The following is a 5,931-nucleotide window of genomic DNA, read 5'->3' as shown; positions in this document are numbered from 1 at the left end:
AAAAGTCTAGTGATGTATATGCAGCTTTTCTGAACATCAGTGAGTTACTGAGGAGCTTCTAAATATGGATCAAGGGGTTGAAAACCTGAGCCATGGAATGTAATGAATCCCTTAAACTCCTGAAATTTTGGCTGTGTAAAATTTAAATAATTTGATGGTGAATCAGGTGTATTCTTAGTGATCTTAGGTGTAAAAAACACCTTCTCTTTGAAAGAGAGAATTTGTGGAGAGAACTAGTTCTTTAGTTGTATGAGATATTGCAACATGGAATATCTGATTCTTTTTAGGTTGTGCCACTGTATTCCTTATTATTTTTAAAATTTTATTCTTGGAGGATGGTTTTCTCCATCTTGTTTTCTGTTTGAAAGAAGCTGATGCACAAATGAGTGAAACACACGTGGAGTAATAAAGAAAATATGGAGTTATTAATCTCAACGGAGAAAATCTCTTTTGTGAAAGGTCTTTCACAGAATATCTGTGACTGTGGTACATCCTTCTCTAGCGAACCACTGCTCTTGATTTGTGCTTGTTCTGGCTGTGTTGTCCACGGTTTTATGCCAGTGCCCAGTGCCCAGTGCCATGGGAGCAGCATTCAGTGGGGAGCTGCTCCTAGGGAAGGCAATTCACATTTTTCAGTAAAGGGGTGTTTCTGAAAAGTGTGGGTATCTCCAAAGCTCCTGGTGTTCAATCAGTGTTTTCACTGCTGTTCTGAAGCAAGGTGTGTTTTCCCTGTGGAGCACGTGTTCCTATCTGTACAGCAATTGCCATCTGGGTGTCTCCTCTCAAGCTGCACTGGTGGTCCTGGCATCACCAAACTCAGTTTGACTGTACACTAAGGAAGAGTTTCATTTTCAATTAGATTTGAAACACTGTAAGACTGTTAATTTTTTCCTAAGCCATTGATCCAACCTATTCTTCCAGTGAGCTAAAGCTTCCAAATGCTATTGATTTATAGGAGAAACACCTTGATGTAGTATTATATGTGTTGATTCTTTAACACTTACTCCTTCCTGGGTGTTATGCCAAAACATTTCTGATGTTCAGAAGGAGCAGAGCCATGACCTGAGCATCTTCTTGGTGGTCAGTGGCATTTGCTTTAGAGGAAACACTGTCACCTTCCCATAGCCTCATACTGAACTCCCTGCCATGTTCAGTGCAGGGCAGGGAGTTCAGTAATCGCCACCCGAGCAAGAGTCAGTAGAGCAGCCTCATGCATTTACAATTAAATCATAAATGCTTAAACTGATGCAAAAAAAAAAAAGAAAAAAATTGACTGATCCTATCAATATTTCTGGCAGATGCCAAAACATTTCTGATGTTCAGAAGGAGCAGAGCCATGACCTGAGCATCTTCTTGGTGGTCAGTGGCATTTGCTTTAGAGGAAACACTGTCACCTTCCCATAGCCTCATACTGAACTCCCTGCCATGTTCAGTGCAGGGCAGGGAGTTCAGTAATCGCCACCCGAGCAAGAGTCAGTAGAGCAGCCTCATGCATTTACAATTAAATCATAAATGCTTAAACTGATGCAAAAAAAAGAAAAAAAATGACCGATCCTATCAATATTTCTGGCAAAAGTGGGAAGACAAGTTGGAGAGGCTGCCTTGTGCTTGGGGTTCCTGTTGGATGGGAGGACACCTAAAGGTGTGCCTTGCCCTGGTGCACCTCCTACTGCTTGATGATCTCCAAGGTCTTTTGCAACCTAGTTGATTCTGTGGTCCTGTGCTTCTGTGCTTGGGTGGGTGATGTGCTGCCCAGGCTGGCCAGGGCCACCCAGCACTGTCACACAGCCTGTGGCACTCCAGATGTGACAACAATCGCCCAAACACAGTAAGTGTAAGGAAACATGAGACTGTTTACTTAACCCAAATTGGAAAACGGTGTCTCCACAGAACACCCAGCCCTCATTTCTTCCATTTCAGACCACTGCTAATCTCCAGCTAACAACAAAAGCACTAGGGCTGGGGGACAGTGATTCTCAGTCCAGTGAGAATGGAAAAGTAGATAATGTGGGACAGCATTTGACTCAGAGATGAAAATCAGTCCTCATTAAATCTTTATTTACAGTTCATACTGAAAATAGTTTTACTCCAATGCTTCAGAAACTTTTATTTCAAAGAAGTTCTGCACTAAATGAGAGATAACAGAGTAAATGCTACATGCATGCATATGCTTTAGTCCTGTATGCTGACCATGTCCTCACCTCCAGCACTCTCCCACACCAGGTAGGCATCAGCCAGCTTTTGGCTGCAGCCACGGAGCACACACACATTTTCCATTTTATTTAAAAAAAAAAAATTTAAGAATCAGAATACAGCACATATTGTTCTAACTCTACTAATTTGTCCTGTTTCATTGAATAATTTCATCCAAACCAGGAAGTATGGAAATATGAAATGAAGAACTGATGAATCACTCAAGTGCCAAAGGCCCAGTGCAGCTTTTGGAGAAGGCTTCAGGTCAAAGGAGAGAAGTCTTCTTGGGAAATGGCAAACTGCCAGGAATGGGGAGTGGGACTCAGGATGGGGCTTCTGCAGGTGAAGGGAAGGTTGAGCTGGCCCAGGTGGGACTGCCTGTGTGTCCCTGCATGTCCCCTGCCCTGGGCAGGAGCACTGCTGAACCATGGCACAATAACAAGGCACAGTGCTGAGTATCCAGCTCCTGCCTTGTGCCCCCAAGAGAGCCTGAGCCTTCAACAGCAGAGCCAGCCCCACTGCTGCAGGGCAGGTCCTGTACTCAGCTGTGTCCCAGGAGGGAGGCACAAAGGCAGGAAGGAAAAGGTAGAAAGAAAAGAAAGGGAGCCATCAAGATCATCTTTGCCTCTCTACCTGTAGTGATGCAATCCCTAATTTTCACAAATGAGGAAAAACAGCCTCAGCATCTGTCTAAGTATTTGAATTTACCACCATGTTTCTTCTGTGCGATAAAAAAATAGGCAAAATATCCAACAAATACAACCTACAGTAAATTTAAATATTGAATTGTAATGTTTGCTTGGTTGCTATTTCTTAGTAGCAACCAACGTGTTAATCACCAGTATATAATTAGATGTCATTTTGGAGCAATTCAAAATCAAACAAAATCTCAACATGCTCTGAAGATGTTGTGAAAGTTTACATTACAATTAATTTATGATTACCCAAATGTGCATCCAGTGATCTTCAGTCTTCCTTCATATATTACAAAGAAAAAAGACAACCTCTGTTTCTCCACACCTTAATTTCAGAAAGCCCTCAGAAATAAGGCTTTCATATCAATAAATGTATTATTTAAATTCTGTTTAAATCGCTGAGCATGAGATGAAGAAATGAGATTAATTTGATAAACTACGGAAACCCCCCCCCCCCCCCCCCAAGTGTATCCTTAGGCATGTTTTTCTTATTTTCCTTGGTGTTTTGTTTTTGGTGGACTTTTTTTCTTGGTTGGGGTTTTGGTTTTTTTTGTTTGTTTGTTTGTTGTTGTTTTTTTTTTGTGGTTGTTATTGTGGTTGTTATTGTGGTTGTTGTTATTTCCATAAACATTTGTGTTTTCTTTGCTGTCTCTTCAACAGATAGAAAACTAAGGTGAACTGTTATTATTACATTTCACACTAACTCACTAGAGCCATGAGTTAATTTCAGCAGGTTTTCCTGAAGGTGAAAAGTGCACAGCCTTTTGTCCCAACAGTGAGGCAGTGCCATGAACTGCTGAGTGTTCCCAGACCTGTCAAAAATCAAAGGAATAAGGATGGCTAGCGAGTCATGGGAAATACTGGATGCATTAGTGGATACAGCCAATATGCTGAATTATGGTTGTGTAATAAATGTACAAGCTGTTGTACCAGGACACAGCTACAGTAGTCACAGTAAGTAAAGTTTTAAAAGCACTCATGCTCCCATCCTTTGTTGGAAACAGTGATCGTGTGCATAAAAAGGTTAACAAATGGCTACACTTCACTCCTCTGCATCTAAACCAAAGAAAACCTTGCTGCTTTTGCAATAACAGGCTACCAGCTGATGTCTGGTCTTGCTCTTTATCTATGTATTCTATACATCCAAACACAGAACAGGGAGGAGGACTATTTTGGGTGTGAAGTGAGCAAGTTGTTTTATGTTTTAATTGCCCATAATGAGCATGGCAAATGCTGAAAGATGCAAGGAAGAGTCTTGTCCAATAATACAGTTCTTTATTACCTTTGGATCCCATCTTCCTAACTATTTTGAGGATGTTGTTAGCAGAGGAAGGCATATTTTTATTTAACATCTTTATTAATGAGCTAAAGAAAGAAAGAAATAAACACACTAATTGCATTTGCAAATGACAGTACATTAGTAGCTATTGCAAACATCACTGAAGACAGAAATAACAGAGGAAAATATGGGCAGGAATAAAAAAATTTAACCTGGAGAAACACAAATGCAGGTCTGAAAGCAAAATTACTCCACGTTTATGCAAGCAATAGTAGAAAGAAATGCAGAAGCAGTAGAAGTGAGGGGGCTGAGGCAGGCAACAGCACACAGATGAACTCCCTGGGGGTGCAGGTGGGAGCCCTTGGGCAGGGGCTGGGAAGGGTTGTGGGAGTTTTGAGGGACATCAGCAGGCACCTTGATGCAGAGAGCGTAGGGAATGACATTTTTGCTTTTTTAGAAAGGAAAAGCATGAACCCCTTGTCTTGAGTTTAGAAGTGTGCAAAGAGCAGCAGCTGAGCTGTGTGTTCTTAGAACACTGGGCTGGGGGCAGCTGCCCATGCTGCCCAGCTGTGGGCAGTGATGCAGCCCCAGTGATAAAAGGGGTGATAAAAGCTGAGCAGAGCCTGGTTGCTGGCAGAGGTGTGGGCAGGCTGTCCTGAAGGGGACAAAGTGGCTGCTCCCAGGTGTGGATCCTCCAGAGGTGTCACTGATGCAGTGAATAGCTTGCTGCAACACTGGTAAGTGCCTAAACACTAAAATTAAGAGGGAAGTGAGCTATGTGTAGATGGTCTGAAGGACTCCAGGAGCAACAAGATGAAACTGAGTAAAAGCAAACTTCCCAAATGCAGCTCTTCCAAACTCTTTAATAAGCTCCCTGGAGAGCTGGTAGATGTGCGATCACTCCAGTGACTTAAAATTAGACTGGATACAAGAGGGAGTAGCATGCCTGTGCCTGAAGGAAGAGGGGCAGAACCCCCTGGTACTGGGGGGCTCTGAGCTCCCTCCTGGAGGCTGCTGCTGCTGCCTGGTGTGGGATGTGCTGTGGGGCTGGGGTGCTCCTCACTCACCTGCCTGCCTGGTTTGTGGAACACGGCGTCACTGCCCTAGTTGTACAGCTGCTGGTTATTGGTGATTAATTTCACAGAAGTTACAACCTAGAATTAGTTAAGAGCCAACTAATGAGTTATAACATAGGAAGCAACCACAGATGCCTATATACCAGTGAACTACAGTGTTGTGTGCCATTCTTACCATGTTAACAATTTAAAAAGAAAAAAAGAAACTGGGCCTCACCCCCAGCCCCTTGGAGCATAAATAATCTGGTACAGCTCTTTTCCCTGAAACACTTCCAGACACTCTCAAATCTCAGCCTTCCCTGTTTCAGTGGCAATGTAGGGATGCTGTGTGAAGTTTTAGCAGCTGTGAGAGGAATCAGGCTGCTGTCCTGAAGTACTCCCATCCACCTCAGGCTGGGGACAGCGTGTGCTGCTGTGACAGGCTGTGATGGAGCCACTTGTCAGCTCTGAAGCACTCGGCAATGGAGGCAACAAGGCCCGTGCCCCTCGATGGCACTGCTTGAGAGGTGACAATAATGAGGCCCGTGCCCCTTGATGGCACTGCATAGGTGTGACAATAACAAGGCCCATGCCCCTTGATGGCACTGCATGAGGGGTGACAACAACAAGGCCCGTTCCCCTCGATGGCACCACATAGAGGTGACAATAACAAGGCCCATGCCCCTCGATGGCACTGCATGAGGGATGA

The sequence above is a fragment of the Passer montanus genome, unplaced genomic scaffold (assembly GCF_014805655.1).
Source record: "Passer montanus isolate IOZ18808 unplaced genomic scaffold, ASM1480565v1 scaffold113, whole genome shotgun sequence".
Classification (NCBI taxonomy): domain Eukaryota; kingdom Metazoa; phylum Chordata; class Aves; order Passeriformes; family Passeridae; genus Passer; species Passer montanus.
Note: the sequence above shows the minus strand (reverse complement) of the source record.